This window comes from Cornus florida, unplaced genomic scaffold, assembly GCF_030987335.1.
Source record: "Cornus florida cultivar Cherokee Brave unplaced genomic scaffold, ASM3098733v1 CherokeeBrave_3.0.0_Hap2_Chr01, whole genome shotgun sequence".
NCBI classification, from domain to species: domain Eukaryota; kingdom Viridiplantae; phylum Streptophyta; class Magnoliopsida; order Cornales; family Cornaceae; genus Cornus; species Cornus florida.
Window position 1 is genome coordinate 2,391,138 of NW_026775571.1, and position 23,607 is coordinate 2,414,744.

Consider the following 23,607-nt stretch of genomic DNA (forward strand, 5'->3'; position numbering starts at 1 on the left):
GGAGATGAAGCATATGTTTAATACGTTGTGTATGAAGCAATTGTTGAGTTTTGAAAATAAAGAAAATTTGAAATGATCATGTGGATGCAATTTAGTCTGTATAAATGTTTCAATTAGATTCTCGTTAGATTTTATACTCTTTTATGCTTCATAATGCATAGATGCACACCGGAAACTTAACTGTGAGGTATGCAACTTGATTGACCTTGATCTTGACCTAGTTAATCTGATTTGATGAACCTAATAGATGGATACCTTTGGCATGAAAAAAAAATTAAAAAAAAAAAAGCAAAAAAAGATAATGGCCAGTTTGAGTTTGTAGCCTTTCCAACTTGAGTTATTAAGCCCAAGGAGTGTCTCTACACTTAGCACCCTAGAGCCATCTGGTTTGGGAGTTGTTGGCCTGACGCTTGCTACATGGGTTGGTTAGAAAGCTTAAAAGACTTAGACCTTACACAGTTATTCAAAATATATATATATATATATTTATAATAAACATGGTCCGTTGGAGTTCGTAGCCTTGCCAATTCGAGCTATTAAGCCCTAGGATTGTCTCTATACTCAACACCCTAGAGCCATCTAGTTTGGGAGTTATTGGCCTAATGCTTGCTACATGGGTTGGTTAGAAAGCTTAAGGGACTTCGACATTGCACAACTATATTATGTAAAAAAATAAACAGTTGTAGTTTGAATAAATTCATGCCTTAGTGACTTCATTTAAAAAGAGAAATTCAATGATTTGAAGACTTGTGTCTTGAAATTGGAAAAAGAAAGTAAAAGCCACATGTTGGGAATCCGGTTCACTTCCACTAAAGTTAGAGTTGATTTCTATTCAAGAGATGACAATTGAATTATTTATATAGACTATGATGTTAATGCATACATGTTGAAACGTGTTTAGCCAATTTTTGTATCAAATGCTTCATATATGCAAGATAGTCTACCCAATGACCCCGTCTCCAGTTCTTTATCTGTTTCAAGTTGTATTTGAGCTATGCATGTATTTCATTTTGCTATGGTTGATATTTTTGGGGAGCAATCTAATGGTTGTCATTCGTTGAGTTTTTCATTTTGATTTTTGCTATGGACTAGCAAAATGTAAGTTTGGGGTGTGATAAGCGCCGAATATTGCATATCCAAGTGCCCTTATTTGCATTAGTTAAGTCCATTTGTAGTTCAATTGTATATATTTTCTCTAGTTCTTTGTTCTGCGCAATTTTCAGGTTTGTCTGCAAAAAAAGGAAATTAAATGGAACTTTTCGAAGGCTTGTTGAAAAGCAAATCATTTCGGGCGTTTGCATCCGGAGATCTCCAAGAGGAATCTGCTAAAATAGGTCCATGAAGTCCTTCTACAATGAAAAAGGGGTAAATAATTCTCAATAGGCCAATGCTAAATCCAAGTAAAAGATGTTCATAGCAAAAGGAGAAGAAAATGCATTCTGAGGCATCTTCGAGCGCTTGAAACACCACCTTCGAGCACTCGTGCGGCACATATGAGAAACCCACGTGAGCTATTCCATGTCATACAAGCGCTCGGAGAAGCTTCGAGCGCTCCTACTTCAGCTTCGAGTGCTCCAAACCAAGGCAGAAGGACTTAAGGCTTCTTCGAGCGCTCGTCCACATTCTCGAGCCAACAAGTTTTTGTTCTAAGGCATCTTCGAGCGCTCGTACTGCAATCTTCGAGCGCTCGAAGGAACATTGCAAACCCACTTGTGCCTTGATTCCCTCAATTTCTGATTTCCCTCTTTTATGAGTTGGTTGGAGCTGTTCTTTTGGAAAAAGTTGAGCTTTGTTTTGTGGGGGGTTTGGTAAACATCATGTCTACAAAAAAGGAAGGGGGATCCATAAAAAGGGGATCTCATATATTTTTGCAAGAGGAGAGGAGAGAGAAAGAGGGAGAGGATAGAGTTTTGTGTGGCTACAAGGTTGAACTCGAAAAATGGGAGTTTCCCCCAAGCTTCTTCCTTCTTCTAGGGCATCTATGGGTAACTAACTCTTCCTCTAGGGAGGTGATGAAGCCCTCCTTTGTAAGCATGTTCTAACTTAGTTCTAATTTGGGGATTGCAATGTATAATCTATGGTCTTTTCATGATCTAGAGCATTTCATTTGTTATAATGGATGTTGATGCATATGAATGATTTTTCTAAGTTGATTATCTTGTTTTAGATGATGTCTTACATTAATCATATTGCTTATGTTTTCATAGTGACAATGGAAATAAGGTTATAAAATGGTTTAATGGCATGTTGATAGAGAACTTTGATAGTCCATTGCTTAGGTAATCCCTTTGATGGTTTATGCTTAATTCCTAGCTTCATGTGCTTCATCATTTGATTAAATGCTTGGTGATCTTTTGCTTAAGATAGTATATTTGATGTTACACCCTAGTTAGGTAGTTCAAATGTATTAGCTTTTGATGGATCATTCTTGTGTTGATTTAATGAACTTCTTAATGATTATAAGGCAATTATGGGTTGCTACATAATTCTTGACCATTACATATATATTGTCTATCCCCAATTTAGTCTTGATCTAGCATGTGTTTAGGGTTTAGTGCGGATTCACTTCCCTAGTTCCCATTTTTATTGTCTTTGCCTCTTATTTCCTAGCATTCTTGTTTTATGCACATTTCAATTCATAATCTTAGTAACAATCCAACAAATCCTCTATAACCCCCTTCATCATTCTAAAAATATTTCTAGACACTTAGGTTGCCATAAACTAGCAGTCCCAGTGGTTCGACTCACCCGACCAATAGCCCTATTTTACAATGAGTTGTGCTATTACAAAGGTTGATGTATAATTGTCATACCGATCACACCATTGGAGGCTCTTCATCAACCAAAGAGCGGATTTCTTCCATGGAGCTTTCCCTTGAGGGTTGGAAGACATCATCCATGAGTGGCTAGACATCCTCTTGGGGCTAAAGTTAGCCCTAAGTATGCTTTCTACATCTTTATTTATGTATTTTTGAGGGGATTTGTGTTGTGATACATGTTTTGACACTTTTATATATATATATATATCTTGTTTATTCAATGATGTATATGCTTTAATGCTTCCAATTGATCATTTCATTCTATCCATATGTCTATGTATGCTAGAATAGATGTTCATGTGTTTGTCTCTATTTCTTATGTTATTTATGCATGTCTATGTGTATTAATGCTATAGATCTAGAGATTGTCAAAACATAGTGCTTAATGGAATACTCTTGTGGTTTATTTGATGGTTCATACTCATTTCTTGATGGATTATGCCTCTCCCTTAGTTTAATTAGTTTAATTTCAAGTCATTAGCTTAGTTGTAGTGTAATTGCAGTGTAGTTGTTAAATGGGAGGATAATCCATGCTTGTTGTTTGATGTTCTATGCTTTTGAATATGAGTAACATATCTCTCTAATCTTGTGATGTGGTTAGATTATGAGCTTAATGAAAGGATTAATGGCTTAATTTGATCTATTGTGCTTTTTACTATGTTGCTTAGATAATATATGCTTAATTGGTCATCCTTGCTAATTGGAACAACCAAACACACACACAAATATTGCAACACATATCTTCCCCTTATTAATCATTCATTAAAGGTGTAGAAAAGTATGCTTAGTGGTGATTTCTAAACCCCAAGATCTCTCTCTCTCTTTTATTCTCTTTATTGCATTATTGTTTACTTTAGTTTAATTTGCATCTAGTGTAATTCAACCACCAACCACTATTTTGATCACTCGACCTACTAACCCTAATCTTGATTCCTCAACCGTATACGACCCACCAATCCCTTGGAACGATCCCTACTTGCCCTAGCTATATTTTTAGTGAAAGGTAGTAGTGGCAATTTCTAAATGTAAAACTTGGCCACATTCATCATAGCTCTACAACACTATCTTTTTGGCGGTATAACACAAACCGTGGGGTTCGGGGTTGACGATCCAGGCCGCACCACAAAGATCTTTCAAGAACTTAGCATAAACCGAAATTTGTTTGATTGCATCCAAAAGGGGAAGATTAATTTTAACTTGCCTAAACAGTTCAATGATTTCATTCACTTTGGTTTTTCGTTTTTCAATAGAAATGGATCCTTTCAAGGCATCCGAAAATAGAGCCTTTGGCTCAAAAACTTTTTCAAAATCTTTCTTTGAATCACTTTCAACACAAAAAGTTTTCAAATCATTGTTCAAATCATTTTTCAAATTATTTTTACCACCTTCTAAACAAGATGATTATACACATGCAATAAAGGAGGAATAGAATGTGAAACGGGACGAGTGTCAACTTTTAGTTGCACCGGTTCACTCTCTTCATTTTGGACACCAACTTGGTTGTCAATAATTTTCCCACTTCTCAAGGTCGTCACCGCATTGACATGTTCAATTGTGTGACCTTCCGATAAGGGGTTAGTCTCCACAACAAATTGTTGCTTTGGTGGGGCATTTAGAGGCATCTTCGCTTTCTCTCTAGCATTCAAAGTGCTAGCTATTTGCCTTACTTGGGTTTCTAGCTTAGCAATGGATTGAGAATGGGAATGAAGTAATTGAGTGTTTGCCTCTAGAGTACCCAAAGCGGTCAACATAGGGCATTTAGAGGCACCTTCCCTTTCTCTCTAACATTCAAAGTGCTAGCTATTTGCCTTACTTGGGTTTCTAGCTTAGCAATGGATTGAGAATGAGAATGAAGTAATTGAGTGTTTGCCTTTAGAGTACCCAAAGCGGTCAACATTTTCTCCTCAAAAGCAGGACTCTTAGAATTTCCTTAAGAATAAGATGATTGATTGGGGAAATGAGAGTTTGAAAATTGGTTTCCATGTGATGATTGAAAAGAAGATCTATAACCTTAGGAACCTTGGCTTTGCATTAGAGGTGGAACATACTTTCCTTGAAAACCACCTTGGGGAGGGTTTAAGCCTTCCCCTTAGCTTTTGGATGGTTCCTCCATCCGGCATTATAGTGTGTGTCATAGGGATTATTCCCTTGGTTGACAAATGTGGCATTAACTTGTTCATGATGCTCACTTTGCACATGCCATTGGAAGTAGAATGTATGACACTAGAACAAGTTATGCATGTTTTATTAGATGGATGATGAACATAATTAGGGAAAGAAGACACTTGGTTCACCGAATTGTGGTTGATCAAAAATTGATCAAACCTTTGAGCTAAGGATTTCACCTCGGCAGCTATGTCATTGGAATTGTTAACTTGATATAAGCCGACATTCTTCCTTCCACCTAGAATTCTACCATTTTTAGAGGACAAAGATCGATGCATGGAATTTTCACTCATACTTTCATACAATTGCCATATTTATCCAACTCAAGTGTGTTGAGGTTATGGGCCTCCTTAATTGTCGTAGCTTTTGCATCCCATTTTTCTGGTAAGCTTCTTAGAATTTTCCTTGCAAGATCAGAATTAGTAATAGTTCTACCAAGATGCTTTAAGCCATTTATAATGTCAGTAAATCTCACAAACATTTCACTGATGGACTCATTTTCATTCATGTGAAACTGGACTCATTTTCATTCATGCGAAACAATTCATATTGATGCATAAGAATATCAATTTTGGATTTTTTCACTTGTGATGTCCCTTCATAGGTAATCTGAAGTTTATCCCAGATTTCTTTAGCTGTGGCACATGTAGAGACTCTATTGTACTCACGAGGACTTATGGCACAATTCAGATTAACCTTGGCTTTAGCATTTAAGGAAATAAGTTTATAATCTTCGGTGTCCCATTCTTCTTCAGTTTTAGGGACTTTTCTTGTATCAACAACTTTCATTGGAACAAATGGACCATTGACTATGACTAACCAAATTTGATAGTCTACGGATTGAAGAAAATCTATCATTCTATTTTTTCAATAACCATAGTTTGTTCCATCGAACTAAGGAGGTCTAGAATTAGATTGACATTCTTGATGAAAGTGACCATTTGAGTTTGCCATGATCATTCTCTAATGCACTTAAACATTTTCAATAGAGATTAGGCTCTGATACCAATTGTTGCCCAAGTAATAACTCTAGGGGGGTGGAGTCTTAGCAAACAATGGTCAATTTTTTATTTTAATTAATAAGCAAGTGCAAAGCTAACTTTCTCAGCAATGGTCTAATAAAGCAATTTGAAATTTAAGCTACAACTACCAGCAATAATCAAGAGATTAATCAAGTTGAACTTAAAGCAACAAATATAAGAGATAAAAAGAGAGATTGAAAACAAGTACTCAGCGATTTTAGCGAGGTTTGGAAACTCCTACTCCTCGGCTCAAGACCCCTCTTGAGACTTCCTAATCCACTATGGCTTCTCCTTACAGGTGGAGAGCAAACATTTTACAAGAAGCTCCTCTTGCTTCAAAGTGCTAAGAGAAACACCTTCTCTTAGTCTTCTTTGGGCCACACCAGCCCTTACAAGATTTGAAGAAGATAAATAAGGTATAAGATGATCTCTCTCAGATCTAAAGTACAAATTTTAGTTCACTCTAGAGTATGTATGAATAGATTGAAGCTCAATACTCTTTGAAGACTATGAAGTGTGTGAATGATGATTCAAAGACTTTATGATTGCAAAGATATGATTCTCAATGGTTGCAATACCTTTTTATGAAGACCACAAGTCATTATATAGAGTTTTAGATGAATCTGATATGTATTCTAGCTGTTGGACACACAGTTCGAGGTAAAGTAGCCGTTCAAAATTTGAATCAGCGCCGGTTCGGTCGACTGAAATGAACACCATTGTGTTTCGGTCGTCCGAAATGGTTTAAGGTTGGCTATCATTCTTTATTTCGGTAGACCGAAATATTTTACCTTTTGTTTCAGTCGTCCGAAACACCTTCCTCCTTTGATCAAACTTTTTGTTAGAATCAGTTCGTCCAATTCATTTGCTTCTTTTATTTCGGCTGTCTGAAATAACTTAAAGGTAATTTCTCATTAATTCATGTCAGTAGACCGAAATGATTTGGACTTTTATTTCGGTAAGTCAAAATAACTAGAAGCTTTGTTCCAAATTCTTTGTTAGGGTCGGTCGACAGTTTCAAGTTGTCCTTCCATTTTGGTCGACTGAAATGGAACTTCAGTTTCAAGAACATGTTTTAATGATATTCAAATTTAGTCTTATGTTCCTTAAGCTTGATGAATGAGGTTCTATGCATGATTATGGATATGTGAGCTTCAAAATGTTCATAGATGCTTTAACAAAGGTTCCTAAAAGCTCACCATCCTAGCTACCCCATTTGATGAGATCTTGATAACTTCTCTTTAAATCTTGATTCCTTTTGTCTTTTCCCGTATCTTCATGATGCTTCTTCTCATTTGTGCTTTTACATGTAATGTCTTGACTTGATGAATGCTTAAATCTGTAATTTTGCTCAAGGTAGACATTAGAACACATAGAACATCATTAATGAATTATGATCATCAAAAACCTTGGATTCAAGGTCAACAGAAAGTATGGATTTAACAAATTTTTTATTGATATACACTAATATTGTTTAAATTTTATTCAACCAAGAATCACAAAAATTCATTACGTTTCTAGGTAATTTGATTTATGGTTTCGACCATCATGTTCACATTTAGCACCATTGGGTCCTTTTCCTCATTCTAGTTTAGGTACTATCCAATCTATTTAGTGTGACTAAACTGATGACAAGTTAGTAGCACCAAGATTGGTACGTACTTGTTTTGAATTTTTTCCATAGATTAGTTATATAATTGGTTTGATATAATATATCTTAACAAGACATACATATTAGTTATCCATTTTTAAATGCTATGTATAAATTTAATAGAAATGGAACAAGCATGATAGTCATTCACGTGAGTGCATGTAATAAATCAAATGGACCAAGCATACCAGTTGTCCACTTTAAGTGCATTTAAATAAAAATGGAAATTGAACAAGCATATCAGTCCTTCACCTTGAATGCATATATATAATACAAAAAATATATATACAAAAGGAGACATGTAAAATAGAATTAGGGGAATATCTTTCTATGTAATCCAATTAAGAATTATTAATGGGGTGGGCTAATATTTTTTTAGGTGGACTAATACTAATAATACTTTTTTCTTTTTCTTTTTTGGGTTGGGCTAATATTGCCTAAAAATAATAATAATAATAATAATAAAATTGGGGAAGGCTCCACCCCTAAATTCGTCCTTAATGCAATCTGCTCTTAAATTTTTTATCTTTGATCTTTCAAGACCTTGAAACAAAGCTTCAAATTTAGCGGGGCTTCTATATGAATTCAACAAGCTTGCAAGATGAACATGAACATGATTAATTCTACAGCATCCCCTTTTTTTGCCTTCTATTCAAAGAGAGCTTCGACTTCTTTTCGGGGTTGGAAGATTGCCGGCCGAGTTTTAACTCCTTTTTAGATATTTGGAAACTTTATGAAAGATTTTGTATGTCTAGTAAATTGGTTATAAATGTGCCTAATGGTTGTCTATCGGCAGCTTAGAGAAATCAGCAAATGAGGGCTTATGGCCTTAGGATCCTCAATTGTTCCCCCCTTTTTGTGAAGTTCTGGGCTATCTTTATAAAAGATATTGTACTTGGTGAGCATGTATGTAATGACTCAATCATTTTCCTTCCTTTCCTTTTTCTCCATTTTTACGGATTAATTTTTTTCATTGAAATTTCCTTTTAAGTGACCTCACTCTTCGTGGTCGAAGTTGATTTTTGACTTCACGTGCTTTTATCCCAGTTGGTTTCCTTGAAATGCGTAGCTTTACTTTTGGAGAAAAACTCGCCAGTTGTTTCTTTTTCCCGTAGGGGTGGATGAAAAGATTCTTCTAAAACATTTTTGTTTCTTGGGTTGTTTTTTATAAATATCTTTTCAAGATATTTTAATTAGGGGGTTTTTAAGAAAATATCCTTCATTTGGGTCGCTTACAGTTACCTTTTGTGTAGGGGCCTTTGTGCAATTAATGAAAATTAATTGCAAAGTGTCTCCTTGGGGATTGGATCCTCGTGCGGGATTCATTTTCACATTTCGTCGAGTCATTTACTCTTAGAATTTTCTTGCGGTCGATCTCCCCAATTTTCAGGTTTTTAACCCCGGTTGCAGCCAAACTTGCTCCGGACATATCCCTCTGCTCAAGACTCAATTTTCGACGTTGTTTCTTTCATTGTTCATTTTTTCTCTTTTCGGTTCTTTTTTTGTTTATGGTATTTTTCCGTTTGAGCGCGCCTGCGCAAATTGCACTTTTCCGAGCCATGCAGAACCCGTTCGGGGCACTTTTTGAGATTTATATAAATAGGGGGTGAGGAATGAATTTTTAAAAGTTCTTTCTCTTCCTTGGCCGGCCAGCCATGGCAACCAAGGGTTGCCACCCTTCTTCCTCCCTTTTAGCCTTTCTCCTTTTGGATTTTTCCGTCGATGTCTAAGGCTTTAATGTCGGCCTTGACGAGGCCTTCGATTCCAACCGATTGGAATCTCGTTTTGGCCATTTTTCAAGTTCGGATTTGAAGTCAAGTTTGGATTTAGGTGTTGCCTCTTGAGGGTTTATTGTTTCCCTTGTTGTCCCCAACAAAACCCCGAAATGGTGTCACATTCGGAAAGGTTCCGTTTTGGTAGGATTTAAGATTTCATCTCAAATAGAGGTAGGGGTTATTGTATGTTTATTTCCTAAGTGTTTAGGTGTTTTTGGAGCTTAATATATATTATTTACATACTTACCAAACCATAGTCTTGTATATGGATTATAAATCCTTGAAATGACTTAGGGTTTAGTGATTTAAAAGCATGTTTGGTGTATATATATGTATAGCTTGCCAAATTGTAGTCTATATATATATTGTGTAGCTAAATTCATGATTTAGAGGCATGCTTAGCTTGTATATATATATAATGTGTAGAGATATCATGTATTTAGTGGCTTAAGAAATTATAGTATATATGCATTGTATAGCTTATTTGATAATTCAAAGCCTTGAGAGCATGTATATCTTGTCACAGGTAAATTGTTCCATTTACTAAATTATTTGATTTTAGAGACTTTTCATGTTAGGATGATAATCTCTTGAAATGTAGTACATTTGGTTACCTTGTGAGCATATTACTAGACTTGCGTAGAATTAGTACTTGTGGCCTCTTAAAATGGTAATTGGACTTAGCATAATATAGAATATCATTGTCTTCTAAAGCTTGTTAAAATATATCTTGCAAAAATATATACCTTATTTAGAATATTACAATTGATTACCTTGAAAGTTAGTTATTAAATTGTAACTTATTTAATACTTGTGGCTTAGGATGGTAATTTGGCTCAATTGTTGTAATATTTTCTTATTTTGTGTATAAATTGCATATTGAGGACTTGACATGTCATATGCCATTTAGACTTGAATTTTAGGACATGGTTTGTGCAGATTCAACCTTACTTGTGCATGAAAGAAAGTTTTTATGCATTATTTGATTTTGTATAAGTTTGGTCTAACTTATTGATTTTGTATAAGTTTTGAACTTATTAATTTTGGAAGGCTTGTATGGACAATATATATATGATGGCTAAAGTTTGGCTATAATATGAAGACAAGAGTTTCCTAAGTCATATAAAGTGCGCAATAAGTAGTACCTTGTGGGTCATAATTGCCCAGAATAACTTATACACGCGCGCACTAGGTAGTATCTTGTGAGTCATAATTGCCCAGAATAACTTGCTTGGTTTGTGACCACGTATCCTAATCTTTCTACTATTTGATTTCGCATTAAATTCCAAGTAGTTAATCATAGATTACTTGTACCTTGTGAATTGGTACTTGCTGCATATTTAAATCTCATTTAGTATTCTTAAACTTGTATACTTGCTTCATTTGTGTAAACCTCATTTTGTATATCGAACTTGTATACTCGTTCTGTGTGTTTAAAATTACATTTAGTATACTTGTGAATGTATACTTATGAATATGTATATATATATAATGCATTCCGTTTCAATATTGATTTGTGTACTTGTGGACGTATACTTGCTTATATTAAATATTTAGCTTCATATTGTTTAGGATACCTAGCATATATACTTGTATGTTGATGATGTAGCTTAGAGATAGTCTAGTATGCTTGTATCGTGTATACTTGTCTTGTGCGTGTTTCATTTAGCTTAGTATACTTGTGCTTGTATACTTGATTTACTAGGTTCTCCATATTAATTGTATACTTGTGTATGTATGCTTAGATATTGTATATCTCGTTTTAATACGGTTTAGTATACTTGTAAGCATATGTTTATATGTCGTGCATTGTGTTTCAACATTGTTTTGTATACTTGAGCATGTGTACTTGTATGTTGTCTTTCATTTCAATTGCTAGCATAGCTTGAAATGATCCTTTAGTTCACCTTGGAACATAGACGTTAGGAGGAATGATCCCTTGTGACGATCTATGTTGAACTTGCATGGCATTTGAAACTTTAGAGTATACGCATGCACTTCTCCCTACGAGTAACTTGTTTACTCACCCTAAGTTATTAGGTTATTTTTCAGGTACGGATACCTTGGTTTGGGATGCACAAGATCCCTAGGTCACCTTTTATATTTGATGTGATTTGATGTATTTTAACGAGCATGCACGTGTTAGCATGCATCGTTTTTCCTTTTCAAGTTATAATACATAGTTATGTTAAAAAAGTCATTTTTATCTTGAGACTTGTAATGTGTGCCTAAGCACACTTTTTGACATTTATTTTATATATATGATATGTGGCCAAGGGCCAAACATTATTTGAAATCACATAAATGTAATAAATGTAGAATTTTGCCCTTAATGGAAATAATATGAAAATCAATGGTTTTGGCATGTTATTTTTGCACTAGAGTGTGTATTGTGTATGAAGTTTATTATTTGGCATTCATTTAATATGTATGAGGTGTGGCTATTGGCCAAACACCATTTCGTTTTCAGTTTTTCATTTTGGTTTCATATATTGTATTTTTGGACAAAAATAGGAAAATGCGAGATTTTAGAGGTCCATTTCCAAATAGGGTGGTGCAAAGTGAGCACGAGCACATTCACTAGGACTCATTTAATATGTATGAAGTGTGGCCAAGGGCCAAATGGTCTTTTGATTGCATTTAGGTCTGGTTGTTACATTGTTTACCTTTAAAAGGCATTTTTCATGCATTGGGGTTTGGATAGGTCATATTTTGCATCGGCGGTATTTTTAAGCCATGAATTATTGTAACACGTCCTAATAAGTAAGTTTCGTCTGCGTGCATGATCGTTTCCAGACAAAACTTCTTCCTTGGTGATTTGAGTACCCTTTGGACTCATTTTGTATTTTTCTTTGCAAATCTAGTTTAAAGGGCATTTTGGGTATTTCCCTAGAAAAATAAATTCCGGCCTTGACATAGTTAACCAAAATATATGATTTTAAGGGGGAATACTTCATAACTTTTTTTCCAAAAAGGTCTCTAAAAGGCCTCAAAATCACATTTTAAGTTAGCTAGTTTGGTGTATTGGGCATCAGACGAGCGTTCCAACTTTGGGCAATGGGTTCAGGCCTAACTATGATAGCCACACGATAGACAGACGAGCACTCGTCTGGCACATCAGCATGGATGAGCTCTCATAGCTCTTGGACGAGCACTCCAAGCCCCCTTTTTCAGGTTGACTCAACTTTGACCATCCGACTTCAAATAGTCATATCTCTTTCGTTTTAACTTCGAATTGGTCCATTCTTGAGTCTAAACTGACCACGTCAAAATAAGTTTTCCAATGGTACAATTCCAGTTTCAGATTCCACTTGTACCAGGAATGTTAGGATTTAGTTCGAACCAGGATAGAGTTCTTTTGGGGTTTCTCTTCCTTTGACTTCGGGACTTGATATATTTGCCATCCGAACTCTGAATCAAGTAATTCTTGAGTTTACCTTTGTTAATTTTTCGGTATCTATCCAATGTTGTGCACAGTGGCACCCATTTCAACTTAAAATGACCATTTTGCCCTTATGACCAAACTTGGTCTATTTTCAACCTTACTTCCGCACTTTGTTTTCTTTGAGCTACATAACCTCATGGAAGGTCACTTCGGCGTCTTAGGGATGTGTTACATCTCGGGAGACCTTGGTTTTAGATTTTGCTTTCACAATTTTGGATCTGTTTCGAGTCATCACAAGACGTACTGGGTTTGTAAAATTCAGGGTTATCATAATGTATTAGTTGTACAAGTCTATTATTTTTGGAAACTTTGAACTAATAAAGAACATGGTTAATAAGATTGATTGGTGTGGATTGATGATGGCCATCCATAAACGCCAAAATAGTGTAGTGAATGTGCTGTTCAAGAAAAGCCTTTTAAGTCAAGTTTAAATTTATAAAAACCACTACCACCACTACTACTGACGTAGCAAGAGTGAGTAGGGATCGTCCCAAGGGATTATACGTGTTAGAATTTAACTTCGACTCTAGTAGATCACAAGATTACAAAGGAGAGATTGTTTGGTTGATTACTCTAGAAAATAATTAAATTAAAATGCAATTAAAGTAAAACTAAGTTGAGATAGGGATTTAAGGGATGAGAAGTGAGGTCTTGGGGTCTATTAGAATTGCCATCAAGCTTGTTCACCAAACCACACACTTTTAACTAATTTGGGGAAAACATTCTTGTGAACAAAATGCGACCACCAATTGTAATATTAAGCATGGATTATCAAATTCATGTCTGTATTTTCTATCTAACGAACAAATAAACTAAGTGTAGAACAACCGATCAATTATAAGCTTGACCCATCAAAGTAGTCACAATTGTAGCACACATCAATCTAGAGAATCATGGAATTTGCAACAATAAGCCATGGAATATCAACTCAAGTATAGATTGTCTACCTACCTACAAACATGAATTAAATTGTAAAACAACCCATCAAGTATAAGAATAATCCATCAAATTAATTGACAAACCCATCTAATAAAACCCATGTCTAGCCATCACTAGATTCTCAATCAACCACACATAGACATACAATTAATATAGAAAAATTAGTGTAGAGATCAATTCCTAAATAATCACACATAAGACAACATGTAATCACAAAGAGAATCAATAGGAAGAATCAAACCATATGAATTATGTGAGACATAATTCCCAATTTAACCACACAAGACATGTAAATAAACTAGAGAATTAATAGGAAGAATTAAACAATAGAAATCATATAAATATACCAAGATTCATTAAATTCATAAGGCTAGAACATTAATCACATGATATTATTCCCCAAAAAGTATGAAAAAGATAGAGGTTTAGATTACAAACTTGAGGCTCATCCAAGCCCCAAGGAGAAGTCTAGCCAATCATGGAGAAGGTAGATATGATCTTGGAACCCTCAAGGGCAATCCCCAAACATGGCTCCATCTTCTTCCTCTTCTTCTTTGATGAATTCTAGAGAGAGAGTGTGTGTAGATCTTGAGATGTGTTCTTGAGATGAGCCTCCACTTCCCTCTATTTTTTTAACCCTAATCTCTATCTTTTCTAGAGAGAGAATAAAATTACAATGTAAAAATAAAATGAAAAAAACTCTCTTACAAAATGGTTCAATTCCCTTTATATAGAAGGTCATTTTCTTAGCCACTAAGTTAAAAACATAGCCCCAAAAATATCTAACCCCGCAACTTTTTGGTAGGTGGAAATCGGCGTGCTCAGAAATTAAACAGCTCACTGCCAGCACATTTTCGATTGATCCAACTTTTGATCGATCTGGGTTTAATCGATCTAACCTTCTTCGATCGATCCAACTTTTAATCGATCTTGGTTCGATTGATCCAAATTTTGTGATAGATCTCACTTGGCAGTTTTTCTACATCAGCCTCCTTTTGCTCCAAATCAACCTCATTTTGCTCCAAATTCTCCAAAAGACTTAGCTTGACGCCAAAAAGGCCTTAAGAAGTCATTTTTAGCTCGTTTTAACTTTACTGACCTAAAAAGGAAAATAACACGAAATTAGTTTATAACAGAAAAATAAGATTGATAAAGGTCATAGAATAATCGAGCTTAAGGAGTTTAAAAGCGCACTTTTCAGCGCTCATCAGGGATCGGGATCACATATTCTAAATACAACTTATTAGCACAAAGTCATATTATTTATTTATTTTTATTTTATAATATGATGTTGGGAAGTAATGGTCAAGGCTCCTCAAACATTAACCACATTCGTTCTGGTCATACAAAATATATCTTTTTTTATTTTATATATATATAGTATTATATAATAATAAATAATATATACTTGGGGTATTTTTTATAAATATCTTTTGAAGATATTTTGTCTTGGGGGTTTTTAAGAAAGTGTCTTTTGAAAGATATTTTCATTTGGGTCATTTGTGCAGTTATCCTTTTGTGTAGGGGCCTTTGTGTAATTAACGAAAGTTAATTACAAAGTGTCTCTTTTGGGTTTGGATCCTTATACAAGATTCATTTTCACATTTCGTCAAGTCGTGCACTTTAACTTTGTCTTCCGGTCGTTTTTCCCAGTTTTAAGGTTTTTGACCTCGGTTGCCGCCGAACTTGCTCGAGGCATATCTTTCTGCACGGGACTCAGTTTTCAACGTTGTTTTCGAGGCACTTTTTGAGATTTCTATAAATAGTGGGTAGGGGAGAGAAATCCCTTCTCTTTTTTTTTTGCTCTTTTGGTCTTTTTTTTCTTGGATTCTCCCTTCGCCGATGAAGGCTTTCTTGTCGGCCTTGGCGAGGCCTTCGTTTTCAACTGATTGGAATCCCGTTTTGGCCATTTTTTTGAGTTCGGGATTTGTCTTGGATTTGGATTTTTGTGTTGCCACAAGAGGGTTTATGGCTCTCCTTGTTGTTCTCGTCATAACCCCAAAGTGGCGTCGTATTCGGAAAGGTTCCGTTTTGGTGGCTTTTGAGATTTCATCTCAAATTGAGGTAGGAGTTGTTGTATGTTTATATCATAAGTGTTTTAGTGTTTTGGGGGCTTAATACATGTTATTTACATGCTTGCTAAATCATTGTCTTGTATATAGATGGAAAGCCTTTGAATTGATTAGGGTTTAATGATTTAAAGGTATGTTTGGTATATAAATGTGTATAGCTTGTTAAATTGTAACTTATATGTATATTGTATAGCTTGTTTCATGATTTAAAGCATGCCTAGCTTATATATATATTGTGTAGAGATATCATGATAATTAGTGGCTTATGGAATTGTAGCTTATATGCATTATATAGCTTATTTAATAATTTAAGGCGTTGAAAGCATGTAAATCTTATCGTAAGTAAATTGTTTCATTTGCTAGGTTGCTTAATTCTAGAGACTTTTCATATTAGGATGACAATCTCTTGTAAAATAATACATTTAATTACTTTGTGAACATGTTTGTAACTTGTTGTAGAATTAGTACTTGTGGCCACCTATAATGGTAATTTGGCTTAGCATGATATATAATATCATTGTCTTGTATAGCTTATTTAAATATATCTTCTATAGGTATATTATTTATTTAGAATATCACAGTTGTTTTCCTTGAAAGCTTGTTACTAAATTGGAGCATATTTAGTACTTGTGGCTTAGAATGGTAACTTGACTTGGTTGTTATATGATATTCTTGTTTTATGTATAAATTGCATATTGAATTTATGACATTTCGTATGTCATATAGACTTGAAACTTTAGGACATGATTTATGTGACTTCAACCTTACTTATGTATGGAACGTGGTTTCTTGCATTATTTACTTGTATATAAGTTTTGAACTTGTCAATTTTGGAAAGCTTGTAAGAACTTGAAAAATGATACAGCTAGGGCTTGCTCCTAGTACGGGAGGTACGAGTTCTCCCTACGTCATTAAAGTGTGCACTAGGTAATACTTGTGGGTCGTAATTACCCGGAATAACATACTTAGTTTAGCGACCACATGTCCTAATCTTTCCACTACTTGATTTCGCATTCAATTCCAAATTGTTAATCATGGATTACTTGTAACTTGTGATTTGGTGCTTGCTTCGGGTATTCAAATTTTATAGAGTATACTTAAAATTCTATACTTACTTCATGTATTTAAACCTCAATTAGTATACTTGAATTTGTATACTTGCTTTGTGTATTTAGACCTAATTTAGTATACTTGAACTTGTATACTTGCTTCGTGTATTTAAATTCCATCTAGTATACTTGCGCTTTGTATACTTGTTTCTTGTATTTGGATTTTATTTAGTATACTTGTGTCTTGTATACTTGTTTCGTGTGTATGTCGTTTTAGCTTAATATACTTGTGACTTGTATACTTGATTTACGTGTATTTCAATATTAATTGTATATTTATCTAGGTATACTTATATATTGTGTATCTTGTTCCAATATTATTTAGTATACTTATAAGTGTATACTTATATATATATATATATGTAATGTAGATCATTACAAGGAATCGTTCTTCCTAACATCTATGTTCCAAGGTGAACTAAGGAATCATCTCAAGCTATACAAGCAATTGAAATGAAAGACAATATACAAGTATACATGCTCAAGTATACAAGGCAATATTGAAACTAAATACATAATATACAAGTATACATCCACAAGTATACTAAGCAATATTGGAACGAAATACACCATATACATACTTGTGGATGTATACTTGTATATTATGTATTTAGTTTCAATATTGCCTTGTATACTTGAGCATGTATACTTGTATATTGTCTTTCATTTCAATTGCTTGTGTAGCTTGAGATGATTCCTTAGTTCACCTTGAAACATAGATGTTAGGAAGAACGATTCCTTGTAATGATCTATATTAAACTTGCATAGCACTTGAAACTTTAAGGTATACGCATGCACTTCTTCCAACGAGTAACTTATTTACTCACCCTAGTTGTTGGGATATTTTTTAGGTACGGATACCTTGGTTTGGGATGCACAATATTCCTAGGTTACCTTGTTTATTTTGGAGTACTTTGATGTATTTTAACGAGCATGCAAGTGTTAGCATGTATCATTTTGCCTTTTTAAGTTGTAATGCATAGTTAGGCTTAATATGTCAGTTTTGCCTTGGAAAATGTAATGTGTACCTAAGTACATTTTTTTTACGTTTATTTTGTATGTATGACATGTGGCCAAGGCCAAATTACATTTGGAATTACACGTATGCACTAAGTATGGAAATTTTACTTTTAAAAGGGAATATTATGAAATCAAGAGTTTTGATATGTCGTTTTGCCTCGGGGTGTGCATTGTGTATGCAAATTTACTTTTTGGGGTTCATTTAATATGTTTGAGATGTGTCCAAGGGCTAAACACCACTTTGTTTTCATTTATGCACTTTGGGTTCGTAATTTGCTTTTGAAAGCAATATTAGGAAATTCGAGGTTTTTGCATGTCGTTTTCAATTCGGCTTGTGTAAAGTGTGCACGAGCATACTTTTTAGTACTCTTTCAATATGCACGACGTGTGGCCAAGGGCCAAACGGTTTTTTGAATGCATCTATATCCATTAGTTGCAAGTTTTGCTTTTAAATGACATTTTTTATGCTTTTGAGGTTTGATAGGTCATATTTTGCATCGGGGGTATTTTGAGGCCGTTGACCATTATAGCGCGTCTTAATAGGTATATTACGTTTGCATGCATGACCACTTTTGCACAAAACCTCATTCTTGGTGAAATGAGCCTCCTATGGACTCATTTTGCACCTTTTTTTTTTTTTTTTTGCAAAATCTGGTTTAGGTGCATTTTTAGTTCATTAAAAAATAAATTCCGGCTTTGACATGGTCATTTAGAAAATGTGATTTTGGGGGGGTTTCTTCACGGACTTTTTTAAGAAAACATCGTCTCGGTCTCGGAAATCTCATTTCAAAACCGATCTTCTGGTTAAAAAAAAAAAAAAAAAAAAAAAAAAAACTTTGAAACTTTGATTTTGGCATTATTCATCGACTTTTGCTCGAAAGTCGTGCCGACCGTTCCAGAAGTTCCGGGGGTCTTGTAGATGTATTTTAGGGTTGCATTTTCTATTTAGGCAATTTAAAAACATCCCAGAGGCCTTTTTCCATTGCTTGGGCAACAACTTCAGTTTTCTACTACCGGTAGTAAAAAGCTACTATTGGTAGTAACTTGTCAAGGGCGCACGCACAGCGTGCGTCGTGGGCGCCCATGGTGCCTCGTCATGACAGCCTTGGTGCCTTGTTTTCATTTGACCATAACTCCTTCGTACGGACTCCGAATCAAGTGATTCTTGAGTCTAATTTCATGTTTTTTTTTTTTTTTTTTCGTTGTCTATTCAGTGTGTGCACAGTGGCACCATTTTCAGTGTGAAATGACCATTTTTACCCTTGGTCCATTTCTTGGAGGGTTTTGAAACCCTAGCTTCGGTCTTGCTTCTGCAGATTCACGAGACTCCTCAGTAGGTCATTCTTATGTCTTAGGGATGGCGTACATTTTTAGAAACTTATTTATGTTTCGCTTCCGCATTTCGGATCCGTTATCGGATCAATGTACGGGTCATCACAGGACACACTGGGTTTTTAATTCAGGGCCGTCACAAGTAATACATCAATTTGAACATCATGAATACAACAATGAATCATAGAATATTAATTTGTATAATAATATCAACAATATAAATTAAGATTAAAAAAATAACGATAATAAAATAAATAGGAAAGAACTGGCCTGGATAATGAGAGGCATTCAAGCACTGTCCTAAAGTCAGATGGTAAACACTATCCTAAAGTCGTATGGCCTCCCAACGTGTAGGTGATAGCGGTCCAATACGGCTCTAAGATACAACCCATATCAGCCAATGTTCTTTTCCAGGCATGTCCGAAGAGAAACAATGTTGTACTAGTCTTGTCTTCAAAGTTGCCTCAAACTCAATAAAAAATATTCTCACATACACTCAATGAAAAAAGAAATATGATAATAGTTTTTTTTAAGAATAAATAGGCTTATAGCTTTACACATTCTCACACCAAAGTGTCTCTCTAGTATATCTCAGAATATGGTATAGGTCCCTTTTTATAACTTTTCAACTTGTAATTCTTTTGTATCATCAATAAAAAATTTAAATAAAATAATAATGGTAATAAATATAATAATAATAATGATAATTTAATAATATTTTTATTTTTATTAAATAGTAGTAAAAAAAGTATGTTAATTTTTTTTTTCAATTTTTTTTTTTTTTTTTTTTGTTCAATCTTAATTTTTGTTTTGAGTCATACTTTGGGTTTCAATATTTTTTGTGTTTGGGTTGGACTTGATTCTAAATTTAACTTGTTGCTGAAAGTTTTTTATATGTAAAAATTTTATTTTTTTCTTCAGTTTTTTATTTTTTTTATTTTTTTTTAATAATTTATTTTCAAAAGCATCATGACATTTTCTTTTAATATACAATTTTATCTGATAAGTTTAACTTGGATTGTTAATTTTTTTTCTTTACTTTTTCTTTTTTGAAGCATTATTATTATTTTTTTTCTTTAATTTTTTATTATTATTTTATTTTACTCTTTGTAAGTTTACTTTCGATTGTAATTTTTTTTCTCCCGGTTTTATTTTTTATTTTTGGTTCATTCTTAATTTATTAGTTTGAGTCAGGGTTTCAATATATTTTGTGTTTGGGTTGGACTTGATTTTCAATTGAATTTGTTGCTGAAAGTTTTTGATATGTTAATTTTTTTCCATTTCTTATTATTATTATTTTTAAAATTTTTGGTTCAATCTTAATTTATTGTTTTGAGTAATACATCGGGTTTCAATATTTTTGGTGTTTGGGTAGGACTTGATTTTGAATTGAACTTGTAGTTGAAAATTTTTGATATGTAAAAGTTTTAATTTTTTCTTCAGTTTTTTTTTTATTGTTTTCAAAAGCATCGTGATATGTTCTTTTAATATACAATTTTATTACTTAATTAAATTGGTGCAATTATAATTATCTAAATCACGATAAATAGTCTTGATTTTGATATTATTTTAGGAGTTTAAAAATACATCTATCACTAATTGAATTCCTATTGAAATATTTAATTAATAAATATTATTTTTTATCTCTTTTACATTATGTTAATTTTATGTTCATTGGTCATTTTAGAGTTTTGTTAATTATATTTTATAGAATAATTTTCTAATTTATTATTGTAAAGATTTAGTAAATTGTTATCATTGTTTAATCTTGTAATCTGTTTATCTTAATTAATATATTAATGTGATTATTTAAAAAAATTATTTTAATTACCATTGGAGAAAATAATTATTTAATTATTTTGATGAACATTAATTTTAAATTAGATTCTACTCACGTCCAATGCACATACTATTTTACTGGTAATAATAAATAACTATAACAAATAAATAAATAATAATCTCTAACAATTTCAGTAAAAGCATGGACCCGTTTGAGACCCACTTGACTTGAAGACAAATTTTAGCTATTGGATCAACTAGGGGTGCATAAAAATTTGACCAAACCAAAAATCCAAATCGGACCGAACAGTTTGATTTGATTTGTTAATGGTTTGGTTTGGTTATCGTTCTAAATTTGTGAAACCGTAAAGATACGGTTTGATCACGATTTAAGGTCCTTTAAGACCGAACTAGACCGAACTGAACTGTTATGATATATATATATATATATATATATATATATATATATATGTTAAATTATATAGTATATATAATATAATATAATATAATATAATTCTACAATCTAAATCACTTAGAATTTTGTAGCAACTACCAACCTATGGTCCACTCTTAATTCTTTTAGGTCTTATCAATTTATTAGATTATTCTTCTATTTTATTTATTTAATTTTTTTTTTTTTTTATAGTGGCTGAATTTTGAATTGCACTCAATTGTTTGTTGTCGAATTAGTAATTTTAAATGTATTAAGTTATTAGTAATTCTAAATTTTTTCACTTTAGTTTTAGAAGTGATAGAGAATAATGAATTAAAAGTTCTTAATATATTAATATTTCTGAATGTGTTGGTAACTTGGTTTTATAGTTGTGCATGTGAATTTTGAAATATGAATACTTCGGTAACAACTAATAAGAAAGAAAAAAAGAAAGAAAAAAAAGAAAAGAAACCTGGAATCGAATCGTGCCGAACCAAACCAATTTTTCACGATTTGGTTTGGTTTGGTTCCTTTGGTCAAATGGTTCAGTTTGTTCCAAATTTTATGAATTTATTAGAATTGGTTTGGTTCAAAAAGAACTCTTAAAACGGTACAAACCGAATCATGTGCACCCTTAGGATCAACATATCAATTTCCCTCCAATAAGGATTAACCTCTATTATGCACAAGAGATATAACTACTATGTCCTTGTTATGATTGTTAGTGTAAATATGTTAGAGATAGTCCCAAATTCTATGAGTGTTTGGGAAATTCTACTTTTTGTGCTAGTAGGTTTTTAGTACTTTATAAATTATAAAGATAAGAATGAGATTTTAAATTTACCCTTATTAAAAGATAAATGAGTACTCCGTAATTTGCACTTTTTTAATCAAATCAATGTCAAAATGATAATTTGGTAATGTTATTAAAAATAATACATATATTTTTAAATGTGACATGTATTTTGGGACATCTCAAAATAGAAAGATGGACACAAATTTTGGAAGAGAGGAAGTATAATATCTATTTGTGAACTAATATCAAAACCACAACAAACAAATATAGGATTGCACTTACAATATTTGATTTTGATATTAAAGATGCAAACCTTAGGACATAGACCAACAAAAATAATACCATAGTGAATACCAAAGACATCATCTCGGTTAGTGGTAAAGAAAGACTATGGACGTTCACGTATCTTAAAAGTTACATGTATTTAGTCTTCCTATCAATGCTTAAACAATTGACTTAACCTTCAGTTCACATAGGACAGATTAATTCGACGAAGAATGATAAGTTTGCAGTAGAGATCATGATCATTCGACATTTATAATGTCAACAGGAGGTGCCAATTAAAGATCATTTTCATCGAGTTTAAATAGTTGCTACCGATTATCTTACCTATTTGTTATCCTCTGAAATCATCGAATAAAGTATCATGACTAGTATTTATTATTATTTTTTTGTATCAAAGATGATCAAACAACTTTTCAATACTTAATTATTTTGTTAGCAAAAAGATGATTAAAAGATGATTAAAATTATCGATGTAATGTCAACAATAATTTCAAAATAATTTCTTAAAAATTATGTCTTTTACAAGCTTTGGCAATTGGTTTTTAAATTTAAGAGAGGACGAAAGAGCAACTTTACAATGTTTTCAAATATTTATAAATATTTACATGGAGTATATTTATTTTTATTGATATAATATATCTTTAAATGTTATTTGGAAAAAAATATGATGTATCTTCTTACTCCATGGAGGATGACGACGAGCAACTAGAAAGGCATAAGTTCAAGTGTAAGAAGGAAAAGCTTGGTTAGCAATACAAGCAAAGCAAACTCTAAGGCTATGTTTGGTACGGTGGGAAAGAAAAAAAAGAATACCATTAGTTATGAGGGAAAGGAAATTGAAGAAAATAGAAGATAATTTTAACCCCCTATCATGTTTGGTTGATTATAAAGGAAAAGAAAGGAAATGATAATAATCATATTTGGGCCAAAAAAAAAAAAAAAAAACTATTTTAATAAATTTATT